Source organism: Chrysemys picta, chromosome 12, assembly GCF_011386835.1.
Source record: "Chrysemys picta bellii isolate R12L10 chromosome 12, ASM1138683v2, whole genome shotgun sequence".
In the NCBI taxonomy this organism is placed as follows: Eukaryota; Metazoa; Chordata; order Testudines; family Emydidae; genus Chrysemys; species Chrysemys picta.
Genome location: NC_088802.1, coordinates 10,624,346 through 10,639,523, shown reverse-complemented (window position 1 = coordinate 10,639,523; position 15,178 = coordinate 10,624,346). Strand labels below are relative to the sequence as shown.

General features: G+C 51.4%; 2 protein-coding genes across 4 annotated transcripts in view; both read left to right on the top strand.

The window, feature by feature from the left end:
* LOC101948742 (zinc finger protein RFP-like) overlaps window positions 1-15,178 on the top strand; it is a 1,201,957-nt gene that overhangs the window by 379,623 nt on the left and 807,156 nt on the right. The gene's annotated exons all lie outside the window — the stretch shown is intronic.
* The window catches only part of LOC122173302 (zinc finger protein 436-like), a 132,804-nt gene that overhangs the window by 61,779 nt on the left and 55,847 nt on the right, over window positions 1-15,178 (top strand). The window lies entirely within an intron of this gene.

The following is a 15,178-nucleotide window of genomic DNA, read 5'->3' as shown; positions in this document are numbered from 1 at the left end:
CTGGGGCTGGCAGCCAGACGCCTCTCCAGCTCTAAGACCTCCCGTTCCAACTGCCCTATCGCCGCATCCCTCTGTCGGCTGGCGCCCCAGGTGTAGTCACGGCAGAAGAGCCGGGCACGCACCTTCCCCAGGTCCCACCACCGCCGCGCCGAGGGAAAGGCACGCCGCTGCCCTCGCCAGGCCAGCCAGAACTCCCGGAAGGATGCCACGAAGCCCACATCCTCCAACAAGCTATTATTAAAGTTCAAATAGGCCAGCCCCGGGCTCTCCGCGCAGAGAGAGGCTGTCACGGTGGCCAAATGATGATCTGAAAAAGGGGCCGGCCGGACGCTGGAGGAGTGAGCCCGTGAAAGATGGAAGCGTGACAAATAGATGCGGTCCGACCGGGAGTGCACGACCAATGGACCTCCACCCAGACAAAAGTGAACGTCGAAACATCATCCGGGTGGTGGTCGCGCCAGATGTCCGCCAGGGAGTGATATTCGATCATCTCCCGGAGGACGTCCACGGTGGCTGGGTGCTGCTCAGTCCCTGAGCGGTCACGTTCTTCGAGGGTGGCGTTAAAGTCTCCTGCAGGAAAATCACAGAGTACCCCCGCTCCCGAAGGAAGGAGAGCTCCTGGCTCCTGCGGAGACCCATCCTACAGCCCCGGGTGTTCAATGTTGCAAAGATGATCGGTGCCATGAGGAGGGTTGCGGGGGATCCTGTGGGGATGTATCATCCCTACACCAACCTAATGAAAGGTTCCATGAGGAGGTAAGGGTCACGATGGGACACTTGCCAGGTAAACAAACATGGCCTTATGTAAGGCCCCCCTGGTGGTCTAGGATTATATAAGATGATCATGGCCTTATGTAAGGCCCCCTGGTGGTCTAGAATTATATAAGATGATCATGGCCTTATGTAAGACCCCCTGGTGGTCTAGGATTATATAAGATGAGGTAAACAAATCATGGCCTTATGTAAGGAACGGTTGAACCAATCGGTGTAGGGCTATACATGTGATAAACACATGATTCTCCTTCTTGTCCAATCCGTAGATGTGTTATTATAGCCTAATTGTGTTATGTAATGTTGAGAAAAAACTATAAAAGAAAGCTTGCAATAAACAGAATTCGGATTCAGCCTGCAACCACAGTGGTCGTGTGCTTTATCTGCTCCGCATGGAACCCCACAAATGGTGACCCCGACGTGATTCGGCTTGGACATCAAGGCAGCCAGGACTTTGCCCAGAGTGAGCTAGCAGAGATCATACTAGACACAGCCGCCAGTGGAGCAGGGATCAATGTTCTCAGACAGTAGACCCAACAGGTGTTGTCTCAAAAGCTGAGCAAAGAGAAAGCAGATCCAACCAGAAAAAGGATCTGAGTGGTCAGACTCTGTCATCTCTCATGAAAAAACTGGAACAATTGAATTTAGATATTGAAGAGGCTCTCAGTGCTGGCTCTTCTCCTTCCAGCACTCCTTCTACCAAAAAGCGCAAACAGCCATGCCCTGTTAAGGTGGAGACAGGCCTTCTTCACAGAGATCATCAGAGAAAGGGAATCTGTGGGAATAAGAGGGTAGGCTACCAAGATTTAGATGGTTTGCCAAGCTCAGTGTCAACTGGAGCACGACCAAAAACTGAACATGGTTTGAGAAAAGGCGGAGGTGGCAGCCGCGGCAGGAGGTACCGGAGGATACCGGCTCCTGGTCGTCCGAGAGAGACGTTCGTGAGCTCACAGCCAACTGAAGCGTTCGGTGAGAAAAGGCGGAGGTGGCAGCTGCAGCAGGAGGTACCGGAGGATACCGGCTCCTGGTCGTCCAAGAGAGACGTTCGTGAGCTCACAGCCGACTGAAGCGTTCGGTGAGAAAAGGCGGAGGTGGCAGCCGCGGCAGGAGGTACCGGAGGATACCGGCTCCTGGTCGTCCGAGAGAGACGTTCGTGAGCTCACAGGTGAGCGGCTGCTTTTAATAAAATGGGCTCTGCTTTGTCTGCAGAGGAGGAGACGGTGCATGATTTTTTATTAAGCATCGCTAAAAAGCGGGGAGAGAAGCTTCCCTCTGACGCGTTGTCCCGTTTGTTGAAATGGGGGCAGAAACGCGGGAATGTACAAATAGGGCCTTCAGCTACAGGACATGCTGAATCAGTTGTCCCATTTGGCCGGTGAGAGCCATCCCCCGCAGTCCCACACATTGAGAGCCCTGAACCAGCCCAGCTTTCCTGTCACCAATAATGTTTGTACCCCAAAGTTCCGGGCGGAGTTCCCGGGGCAGGGTGAGCAGTTGCGAAATAGGTTGAAAAAAATGGCGGAGCCAGGTTTATCTAACTTTAAAAGGACATATAGGAAAAAAACACCGGATAAGATCCCTCCGGCGGATAATGTAGCTACCCCCTGTCCTCGTGGTTTGTGGGGCTGCGCGATTGGGTGCACTGGACGGAATAACGTGTCCACGCACCAGCCACTGGATGTCGCCAACCCGTTTGCTCCAAAGCCTCCGGCATACTCATCCGATGTTTCCACCCTGCGACATGCTTTGAACAATATCCCGGGCGGCTCGGGCCCCCCGGACCCCGTAAGGCGTTGGCACGGACTTATTAGGGAAGCCCATATAGAGGGGGAATTTGCGCCCGAGGCTTATCCAGTAGTGACACCGGATCCACAGGACCCCGCAGCACCGGACCTGCACTTATTGTTTGTCACAGCCTAGACACCTGATAATGTGGTACTTCTATTTGTTCGGACTCCTTATTATAGGAGCAGGGGTCTTTGTATGTCCAAACTCTGTACCTTTTGTTAACCCACGACAAAATGTTTGGATCACCTGGGCGAACCAGACTGGCCAAGAAGCCCTTTTTGCTTGTCCATGGCCACCCCATCGGATCCCTTTAGAACATGTCTTATTGGCTATCCTTATTTACACCCCAATGGTTTTCGTGGGTATTTATGTAATGTTATGTTTTTTAATAGTTCTCCATATATTTCCCAGTTGTTAAGTGTCACCTGTCGTCAGTTTTATAGGTTCGAAAAAAAGTAGTCAGGTGGCTAGTAATTGTCCTAATGTTAGTTGGACCCTCCTATAGGCCTTATTTAAGAAAAAGGGGGGACGTGTGGGGATGTATCATCCCTACACCAACCTAATGAAAGGTTCCATGAGGAGGTAAGGGTCACGATGGGACACTTGCCAGGTAAACAAACATGGCCTTATGTAAGGCCCCCCTGGTGGTCTAGGATTATATAAGATGATCATGGCCTTATGTAAGACCCCCTGGTGGTCTAGGATTATATAAGATGAGGTAAACAAATCATGGCCTTATGTAAGGAACGGTTGAACCAATCGGTGTAGGGCTATACATGTGATAAACACATGATTCTCCTTCTTGTCCAATCCGTAGATGTGTTATTATAGCCTAATTGTGTTATGTAACGTAGAGAAAAACTATAAAAGAAAGCTTGCAATAAACAGAATTCGGATTCAGCCTGCAACCACAGTGGTCGTGTGCTTTATCTGCTCCGCATGGAACCCCACAGGATCCTCGCAGGAAGAGACGCCCACGGCCTCCGTCGAGCCGCACAACAATCCGTGACCTACCCCGTAGGCGATTAAGGAGTCATGGAAGAGACGGACCCATTGGTAGGCCGCAGCGGCCTGCCTCCCGGTCCTCTTACCCTCCCCCATGAGGGCCCTCGCGGCCCGGAGGATCTGATGGAAATTCCCCCATCGCTGGAGTGCAAGCTGTACCTTGTTGCGGGAGCCACGGACGTCCTCAAGGAACCCCCGTAGCTCCTCTCTCAGCATATGGGGGGGTGGGGTTACAGATCTATGGCTATCCCCCAGCGGGACCCTGTCACAGCCCCGTGGCCCACCAAGACAGGCAAGCAGGGGGCAGACCCTCGACGTGGCGTCTGATGGGCTGGCGCCACGTGGCCCGCCTCAGACCCTGGCTCAATGGGGGGCGGCGGAGGGAAAATAGCAGCCCCTGGTGGGTTGGGACAGGGAAAAACAAAGGCCGCTCCTTGGGGGTCATCCTCTGGGATATGGAAGGAGACAGCCCCAGGGGCGGCAATAGCATCATGAGAAGTGGAGGGGACAGGGACGGGGTCGGTGTCAGGGGCAGGGTCGGAGTCAGGAATAGGGACAGGGGAAGGGGCGATAGTGGGATCGGGGGCCCCAGCAGCCAGGCCACTGGGTGGGGGGGGGTGGCACCCCACAAAGGGGCTCAGGGATTTGCGGTGAGGGAGGTGGGCCCTCGGCAATGCCGGACTCGTACTCCAAGGCAGATGGTAAGGCCACGGCATCCGTAGGTGGAGAATCAACGATGGGGCCCTCACCCGGGAAGGAGGTCGGCTGCCCCTCAGCCATGAGGGAGTCCCCTGGCGACTCGGGTCCCGGTTGCATGGCACTGGCCGTTGCCTCAAGAGGCTCGGCGGCCGCTAGTGGGGTGCCATCTGCGGCCGGGTTGGAGGAAGAGTCCAGGAGCTCCTCGGAGGCGGGAGCGGAAGCAGTGGGTAGGGGGACGGAACATGGGGAAAGGGGAGCCGAGGCGAGGTCACTCAGATCGAAGCCCGCTGGCAGAGGGTCGTCCTCTCCCTGGGTAACCGGGGTCAGACCCAGGGCCTCGGTCATCTCATAAATGGAAGGGAGATCACCTTCCACCACCCCAGGGCTCTCCCCGCCTGCACCCGAAGCGACGCTCGCCTTGGTGCGTGCGGGGGCTTCAGATTGTAAGGGGGCGAGAGGGGCTCCATCAGGGGCTTCCATAGGAAGGTACTCCAGAGGAGGGGTAGTGCTATCCTCCAATGCTGCCACGTCTTCCCTAGCCGGTAATGGTGGACAAAACCCACCTGGGGGCAAAGCGGAAGGCTCAGCCTCCACTAGGATGCTCTGACCACAGTTTGAGAATTGTTAGTGTAGAGAGTCACCGTTGGGATTGGTAGCCAAGATGGTAACACCTGCTCCTTTCCGTCTCCGGGATCCACAGAACAGATCCGATTAACACTAACCTTGCAAAACACATTTTGGTGATTTCAGCTATAAACATTCCCTCCATCCTTCAGCCCCTACCCCCAGCGAATTCAATGAGACTGAGCTAGAATAGGGCAGGTGGTATGGGTGACGGGTATAATCGCTGAATTATTGATCCCTGATTTAAATGAATACAGGAACCCTTTAGATAGCTAAACAGAGATTACTACAGTTACCCCTCTTAAAATCATAGAATATCAGGGTTGGAAGGGACCTCAGGAGGTCATCTAGTCCGACCCCCTGCTTAAAGAAGAACTAATCCCCAACTAAATCATCCAGCCAGGTATTTGTCAAGCCTGACCTTAAAAACCTCTAAGGAAGGAGATTCCACCACCTCCCTAGGTAACCCATTCCAGTGCTTCACCACCCTCCTAGTGAAATAGTTTTTCCTGATATCCAACTTAAACTTTCCCCACTGCAACTGGACACCATTACTCCTTGTTCTGTCATCTGGTACCACAGAGAACAGTCTAGATCCATCCAATTTGGAGCCCCCTTTCAGGTAGTTGAAAGCAGCTACCAAATACCCAATCATTCTTCTCTTCTTCAGACTAAACAATCCCCGTTCTCTCAGCCTCTCCTCAGAAGTCATGTGCTCCAGCCCCCTAGTCATTTTTGTTGCCCTCCGCTGGACTCTTTCCAATTTTTCCACATCCTTCTTGTAGTGTGGGGCCCAAAACTGGACACAATACTCCAGATGAGGCCTCACCAATGTTGAATAGAGAGGAACGATCACGTCCCTCGATCTGCTGGCAATGCCCCTACATGTACAGCCCAAAATGCCGTTAGTCTTCTTCCCAACAAGGGCACACTGTTGACTTACAGCCAGCTTGTCATCCACTGTAACCCCAGGTCCTTTTCTGCAGAACTGCTGCCTAGCTATTTGGTCCCTAGTCTGTAACAGTGAATGGGATTCTTTCATCCTAAATGCAGGACTCTGCACTTACCCTTGTTGAACCTCATCAGATTTATTTGGCCCAATCCTCTAATTTGTCTAGGTTTCTCTGTATCCTATCTCTACACTCCAGCGTATCTACCACTCCTCCCAGTTTAGTGTCATCTGCAAACTTGCTGAGGGTACAGTCCACATCATCCTCCAGATCATTAATGAAGATACTGAATAAAACCAGCACCAGGACCGACCCCTGCGGCACTCCACTTGATACTGGGTGCCAACTAGACATGGAGCCATTGATCAATACGCGTTGAGCCCGATGATCTAGCCAGCTTTCTATCCACTTTATGGTCCATTCATCTAACCCATACTTCTTTAACTTGCTGGCAAGAATACTGTAGGAGATCATGTCAAAAGCTTTGCTAAAATGAAGGAAAACACATCCACTGCTTTTCCCTCATCCACAGAGCCAGTTATCTCGTTATAGAAGGCAATTTGGTTACTGAGCCGTGACTTGCCCTCTTCTTCCAAGTCTTTAAAAATACACATTTACATTTCAAACTCTACTTTATCTAAGGTCGACACACTGTTAAATCTCTCTCTAAAAATTGAATCTCAGTCAATTACATGCAAGTTGCTTAACCCTTTCATGCCATGTGACACAGAAGTTTAGATCCTGTGGGGATTCTTCCATATTTAATGAGGTCAGACCTCCATATGAATCTTTTTCAGCAGTCCAAGCACCTCTGGAGTCTCTCGTGCGTGGATTGCCTGATGTTCAACAAGGTGTGACATCTGTATGAAACTTTTTCCACAATCCAAGCACTTGTGGGGTCTCTCTCCTGTGTGGATTGCCTGATGACGAACTAGGTGTGACCTCTGTATGAAACTTTTCCCACAATACAAGCAATTGTGGGGTCTTTCTCCTGTGTGGATTGCCTGATGTTGAACAAGGTGTGACCTTTTTATGAAGCTTTTGCCACAGTCCAAGCACTTGTGGCGTCTCTCTCCTGGATGGATTGCCTGATGACGAGCTAGGTGTGACCTCTGTATGAAACTTTTCCCAGAGTCCAGGCACTTGTGGGGTCTCTCTCCTGTGTGGATTGCCTGATGTTTAACAAGGTTTGACTTTCTTATGAAACTTTTCCCACAGTCCAAACACTTGTGGGGTCTTTCTCCTGTGTGGATTGCCTGATGTTGAACAAGGTTTGACCTGTCTGTGAAACATTTTCCACAGTCCAAGCACTTGTGGGGTTTCTTTCCTGTGTGGATTGCCTGATGTCTAACAAGGTCTGACCTTTGTATGAAACTTTTCCCACAGTCCAAGCACTTGTGGAGTCTTTCTCCTGTGTGGATTGCCTGATGTTTAACAAGGGTTGACCTGTCTGTGAAACATTTCCCACAGTCCAAGCACTTGTGGGGTTTCTTTCCCGTGTGGATTGCCTGATGTCTAACAAGGTCTGACCTTTGTATGAAACTTTTCCCACAGTCCAAGCACTTATGTGGTCTCTCCCTTGTGTGGCTTAACTGATGTCTAATTATTTGTGTCTTCGAAATGAAACATTTCCCACACTCAAGGGATTGACAGGTTCTCTCTCCAGTGTTGCTTCTCCCATGCTTATTAAGATCTGAGAGCTTATTGAAGCTTTCCCCATGGTATAAGCATTGAAGGGGTTTCTCTCTACTATGGATCGTCTGAACTGTCACAAGCTGTGATCTCACAATGAATCCTTTCCCACACTGAAGGTAGTGCCAGGGTGTCTCTTCCTTGGGATTTGTCTGCAGTGCTCTGGAATCCTCCTCTCTTCCCTCACCATTAATAGATTCATCCACTTTCTTCCCTCGGTGGTTTCCCAGAAGCCTCTCCGACCTGTGTGAACTTCCCCAGGCTTCTGCCTGCTCTAAGCACTGGGAAAAATTCCCTTCAGCTCTTCCCACAAAGGTCCCCTGCCCTTCCACTTCCCTGGGAACTTCCTCATGAGGACTCCCCTCGTCATTCTCACTCCGTCGCTCAGCATCTGCTGGGAGAGACACAATTCGGACAGGAGTCATTGTGCTGGGGAGAAAGAGGAATAGCACAAAGGGAAAACCCAACCCAAAGACTGAGCAATTGGACTCTGCCTCCACATCCCACCCAAACACTCACAGGGAAGGAAAGCTGGGAAGCAAACTCCTGCAGCTAAGAGGCTGGGTGGAATGGTGTGAGCTATATCTGATGACTGCAGCCCTGTCCCAGCTGAGATGAGGAAGAACTGAGGGCGCTTACTCACACCATATTTTGGGATTCTCAGCTTTTTCATTCATTCCCTAGATTGTTTCTGTGTCAGTCCTCACCTGTATGGGTGCATCTCGGAAGCCTTCTTTCATTGCAGGGCCGGAGATCGGGCACCCATGGCTCTTCCCCTTGTTCCAGCTGGGTGATCAGCTCAGGTTTGGGAATGGGAAATCCTGCGCAGAGAGTGGAATCAGACCAGATCAGGATAAATGGAGCATTGGTGGAGTATTTGTCAGAAAGGACATTCCGTGAGTGGAACCTGTCCCTGTGCTCTGCTGGAGGAACGTGGAATCCAAGAGGACGGGAAAATGGTCACTGAGCCCGCTTGCGCAAAGGAACTTGTCTGGGGACGTGAGTGAAATTATTACTACACCCTCACTAGGCGTTCCCAAGACCTGTGCACTCTGGGGGCCTTACTGACTCACATACAGCTCTGGACTTAAACCCCTACCTCTTTCTAAACCTGCAGAGCCCAGAGCCCTCCCCATGGCTGGAGCTATTCTCAAGGAGGAAGGTGAACAGGGATTGTGTGTGCAGCGAGAAACAACACAAACAGGACAATGCTGGATTTACGCCCCTTTGAAAGCTGGAGGGGTGGGGATGGTTTAGCTTGTCCATTGGGTTTTCACACACATGTGGCACTGGAGACGGCACAGAAATGCAAATCTCTCTCACACGGCAGCTGTGCATTATGGAACTCACTCAACTCTGATCTAACTGACTTGGGAAGAACCTGACCAGATTCAGACATGCAGACCCGACGGCTTCTAGTATCTGAGGGTATGGAAATCCCTTACCCAGCGAGGTTACCATCTCATAGTTCTCCTGCATGACATCCCTGTAGAGGGCTCTCTGAGTGGGGTCCAGGAGAGCCCCCTGCCTCTGGGTGAAATACACAGCCACCTCCTCGAAGGTCACCGGCATCTGGAACGCAAAAAGCCCCCACTCATTACCTGCTGCTCCAGCAACAATCCCACTAGTCATACGGGAAGAAGAATAAAGAAATGGAAGCTCTGTGAGAGCCAGAGTAGCAGAATCCCACCCCCACCCTGCTCAGAGCAGCCAGGAGGCTTCGGGGGTGGGGAGAAGGTGAGAGCTCCTTTTCCCCCAGAAGACCGAGCAGGGCATGGTCTTCTCATTTCCCACACATCTGCCAGCCACAGGCTGATATGGGAAGCAGAGCTCTGAGCCGGGGACAGGGACAGGAATCCCAACAGCTTCCCTTCGTATTTCACAGCAGCCTCAGGCTAGTGGGGTGTCACTCCAGCACTGGGAGCCTTGAAAATGTTCCCAGCCCTGTGCAATCCTGTTTGAGAAATGGGGGAATGTCCCGTCTCCCTTCCCCCATCACCAATGGTCCCGCTCAGAAAATCACACCCTATCTCCTCCCTGCCTCTGCCCAGGAGCTCACTGAAAATCCCCTACCTGAGCTGGCACCATCACAGACATTTCCTTTCCCTGTCTCCTGGAAGAAGGGCCCATCTGGAGTGAAATGTGGACGTGATTCTTCAGCTTGTCGGGGCGATTGGGAAGGTTACAGAAGGGGCTTCAGTCCATGTCATACCCCGATTCCCCCCCAGACTCTTCAGAACCTCCCAGTAACAGTATCTCTGATCCAAATGCTAGGAAAAAAGCAGAACTAAAGAGGCCACTTTGGGGGATTTCTCCACACTGCCGTTTAAACCCCTCTCCCTTAGGAGCAGCAGGAGCTCTCTGATGGCATCACCTAAAAAGAATGAGCCGCCCTGGACTCCCCCAGCAGCCCCCAGGGACAGGCAGGGAGAGGCTGATCCCATTGGCCCATCCACACTCCCTGCCTGCCCAAAGCAGCAGTGACTCCGGTGTGGCTGAGATGTGAATCCTGCCCAGAAATCAGACCAGGGCCCTGGGCGACCCCAAAACTCATGAGACACAGACCCCACCAGCACGGGTGTGTCTGACAATAACACACTGGGAGCAGGGTGTGGTGTGGGGGGATGGGTTTTTGCCTCTGTCCCCCGCCAGTCTCCCCACATCCCCCTTTCCTCGCAGTGCCCCCCACTCACATCTTCCCGCATTCCAGCCTCGCTCCCCTCAGCCCCACAATCCCACCGCATCGCCCCATGTTCCCTTCAGTGCACCCCGGCCCCCATCCCAGCCTGCCCCCCGCATCCCGCGACCCCCCGCCTGCCCTCACCCCCTGCACCTCTTTATCCTCCTCCCCCTGCAGCCCGGGGGTGACGGGGGGGCGGGTCTCTCTCACCTTCCCTCCGAGCGGGGCCCCCTGGGGCAGGGGCCGGGCCGGGAAGGGGCCTGGCCGGGCTGGGGGCTCTGTCCTGGGAGAGGCTCCTGGGGAGCAGCGGGAAGGGCCCTGCTGGAGATTCCCCTCTCCCGGCTGCAGCCAGGGCTCCGGGCTCCCAGCACCAGCCGCCGGGGCTCGGGGATCTCGCCAGGAGCCTGGAGCCAGAGTCCCCGCAGCGGCTGCGAGTCACTTCCTGCTGCCGGGCCTGAGCCCAGCGATCGCTCCCCCCAGAGCCGCCTCCCAGCTGCTCCTGGGTCCTAGCAATCAACCCACCGCGCTGCAGCATCTCTGTGTCCCGCTCCTGTTCCACTCACAGGCTCCAAAGTCAGAAGGGCCCATCATGAGCATCTAGCCCAGGGATTCTCACGACCAAATTTGGTGGCATCAGAGTGTGGCCAGCAACTCTTGCTGGTGCCCACTCTGACACTTTCCCCCATAATCCTAACTAACTTTACCAGAAGCCATTAAATATGCACAGAGATAAGCAGGTGGGGAAACGCTCCTACTAGTGTGGGGAACTTTTCTGGCTTATTCACTACCCAGATGGAATCAAATAGCAAAATGTGCTGAGTCCTCGCTCCCACTCCCTTTACCCATAGGCCTGCCTGACCTCGAGACTCCCCTTCCACTACGGTCTCTGAAACCCCAACAAGCTTGGGCCTGTTTCCTCCAGCTATCAGTATGGATGGAAATTTGTGCGCTCAGCTTAGGTTTGGGAATGGGAAATCCTGCACAGAGTGTGGAATCAGACCAGATCAGGGTGCGTGGAGCATTGGTTGAGTATTTGTCAGAAAGGACATTCCGTGAGTGGAACCTGTCCCTGTGCTCTGATGGAGGAACGTGGAATCCAAGAGAATGGGAACATGGTCACTGAGTCCCCTTGCGCAGAGGAAGTTGTCTGGGGAGCTGAGTTGAATTATTACTACTAGCTCAGTGGTTTGTGCATTGGTTTGCTAAACTGAGAGTTGTGACCTCAGTCCTTCAGGGTTCCACTTAGGGATCTGGGGCAAAATCAGTATTTGGTCCTGCTAGTGAAGGCAGGAGGTTGGACTCGATGACCTCTTGGGGTCCCTTCCAGTTCTATGAGATAGGTATATCTCCTGATATTTCCGCTCCCCACTTCACCCCCACCCACCCTATATCCCTGTCCTTGCCCTCCCTCAGCCCCAAACTCCCTTCCACCTCCCCGCACCCTAGCCTTGTCCTCTTCCCAATTTCCTGACCCTGCTCTCCATGCCCCCTTCCCTAGTTTAAGTGAATAGAAAAGTTAATCGCACAATCGGTTTCTCCACCACACAAGCAATTCTAAGGGGGGCTAGGAGTCTCAGCAGGCTGGCAGACCCGTTGGCAGCACTCTCCCTACAAACGATCCCTCCATGGGGGCTAGACTTGAAATATGCTTTTCTTTAAAACAAGCATCCCCACCCACCTCCACTAATAACTCTCAGAAGAGCCCAGGGTTGCCTAAACTACAGTGGTATTGGAGCCACAACCTCAACTCCTTGCTAAGAATACTTCTCCCCCCTTGACGTCTCTCCCATCACATTTCTCGTGGCAAGAACACAACTCAAAAGTCCCCCCAAACTTTCCAGCCTCCTGCGCATCTATCAAGCACCGCTTACAATGCGGAGCGCGGTTCATCCCTGCTCCCCGCCTAGGAAACAGCAGAGAAATCATTCAGTGTTTTATTTCCCCCCAAAGTCACGTTTTTCATCTGAAGAATTGATTTACAATATCTTTTCCCTTTCCTAATAAACCTCTTCCATACATTATTTGACGCGCAGAAAAAGGCGGCTGCTTAAAAAGCAAAAAGGCATAGCCCTAATGAGTTCAATTAGAATGTGGTAAACATGTTGCCTCTACACTTGAATTAAGCCTGCTGTCCAATTTTAACTCAGTAAGTCATTAAGAGAAGAGCTTTTAGCTGGCCAAAAGGAAAAGCACCACGCAGCCTGTGCAGTTACACATATACCCAAAGGTGTTCTGGTAACATTGCCGTTTGGTGAGTTGATAGGAGGTGAAAAGAAATATTTTTTGCTATGCGATTGTTCCCATAATTAGAGAACATTTACCCATGGAAACTAACTCTAGTGCAGAATTTGACTGGCGCCACTCCTTGACTACCCTTGGCCATCAAATGAGACATTTATACCTTTGTCCAAAATCAGGATTAACCTGTTGTTGCTTCAAAAGCTTAGCCCCTCTTCAAAGAATATCAGGGTTGGATGGGACCTCAGGAGGTCATCTAGTCCAACCCCCCTGCTCAAAACAGGACCAATCCCCAGATAGATTTTTACCCCAGTTTCCTAAATGGCTTCCTCAAGGATTGAGCTCACAACCCTGTTTTTAGCAGGCCAATGCACAAACTCCTGAGCTATCTCTCCCTTCCCATGGCAGGGTAATAATCTCAGCACAGCAGGGTGTCTTTGACATCAAGGGGGACAGGGAGCTGTTTGGGGGGGCAGAATCAGGCCCACCATTTGCAACGCGAGCATTGCTGGTGAGGGAGATCCTAGTAGTGAAATTGTCCAGAAAGGGCTTATACATAAAAAGAACTCCTACATTCCTTGGGTGGTTTGGGAAATCTTCCCCAAATTATGAAGTAGGAAGCAAAGGTGTGCGGGGTAACCCCTTCCTAAAACAAGTGTTTAGGTGTATAATAAACCCCCCCCCCCCCCCCCCGCATCGCATTTAGTTGTACCTTTCAGGAATAGATCTTCCTCCAGGCAAAAACCCAGAGTTTAGATTGTTCAGAGCCCTTCATAAATTTAATCTAAAAATCTAGATATATTTAGGTATAGATAAATGCAGATGTGGATGTTAGTTATGGATAACTATAGAGAGATAGATCTGGATACATTTAGATTATATTTGTTCCTGCTTGCTTGTTCTTTGTATGGTTTATTTCATTTTAATTGTGCCTGGTGTGACAGACCCAGACCAGTGGGGTACAGGAGTCTGGTAGAGGGCAAATATACTGGTCACTGGATGAGTAGTTTTCTGTTCCCTGAGTGAACAGAGCAGGAGCTTCACTAGAGTAATCAGGAACCTGCTAGAACCAGTTAAGGCAGGCAGGCTAATTAGGACACCTGGAGCCAATTTAGAAGAAGCTGTTAGAATCAATTAAGGCAGGCTAATCAGAGCACCTGGGTTTGAAAAGGAGCTCACTTCAGTTTGTGGTGTGAGTGTGAGGAACTGGGAGCAAGAGGCACAAGGAGCTGAGAGTGAGATGGTGTGCTGCTGGAGGACTGAGGAGCACAAGCATTATCAGACACCAGGAGGAAGGTCCTGTGGTGAGAATAAGGAAGATGTTTGAAGGAGGCCATGGGGAAGTAGCCCAGGGAGTTGTAGCTGTCATGCAGCTGTTACAGGAGGCACTTTAGACAGCTGCAGTCAGGGCCGGCTCCAGGGTTTTGGCCGCCCCAAGCAGCCAAAACAAACAAACAAACAAAAAAAGCTGGGATCGCGATCTAAAAAAAGCTGTGATCGCGATCTGCTTCACGGAGTGAAGGACTGTCCACCGAATTACCGCCAAATACCTAGACCTGCCGCCCCCTCTCCGGAGCGGCCGCCCCAAGCACCTGCTTGAGAAGCTGGTGCCTGGAGCCGGCCCTGGCTGTAGTCCACAGGTCCCTGGGCTGGAACCCGGAGTAGAGGGCGGGCCCGGCTTCCCCCCAAACCTCCCAATTGACCTGGGCAGTAGATTCTTCCAGATGGGAAGGTCTCTGGGCTGTTCCCCAACCCACATGGTGAATCTCTGAGACAAGAAAATCCACCAATAAGTGCAGGACCCACCAAGATAGAGGAGGAACTTTGTCACACTGAGCAAATCTGTAGCTCATTTGGATAGAAATACGTTTGTTTCCTGTTGTTAGAACAGACTCTAATTTGAAGTGATTGGATCACAGAAATGTACAATTGCAAGCTCTTTTTTTTATTCTGGGGGACCTAAATATATCATCTGTTTATTGTGCCTTAATCAATGATAGCTTTGCAGCCAAAGAGTAATATGCTGATATCTTGTTAAAAAATGAAGAAGGCATTTACTGACAGACAGGATTAGTTCCATTTAAAACGTATCTGGAACAAGAAATGGGGAAAACTGACCCTGTGCAATGTTTGGTCTTGTGCAGGAAGACATGAATCTGCTTAATACAGGACCCGATCCTGCATTCCAGAGTCTTGTTGAGTTGAATGGGAGTTTAGGGTATAGATGGAGGATCGCCTGGGGAGTTTCTATAAAGGAGATTGTCAGGGTTTTCACAAGCTGATCTAAACTACCTACTTCATTACCTCCTCAAAGGAGTTTGCTGCAATAACTGCACTTCTGATAAGTTCATATACAGATATTCGCAGTATATATGTGTGTGCGCGTGTAACACATGCTGAGCAGCCTTTGAACTGGATACAAACTAAAATGGCACATCGCCTCCACATCATCTCCAAGACGTTGCTTTCTCTAATGACAGCCGCCTCCATGCGCTCTGTTTCAAATGGATTTCAGCAATCAGCCAGTATGGAAGAAGATAGGAAGTTCAGCCACTGGTTGGTAAATTTCAGGCACGCTGAAAGTTGGATGATAGCTGCGCTCAAACTCTCTTCTTGTGTATACTTGTGGGGTCCAATTCTGTAGCCCCTTTTTGGGGGCCTACTACATACATGCTCGGGGGGGTGCAAAGTGGAAGTTTCGCCTAGGGTGCAAAATATCCTTGCACCGGCC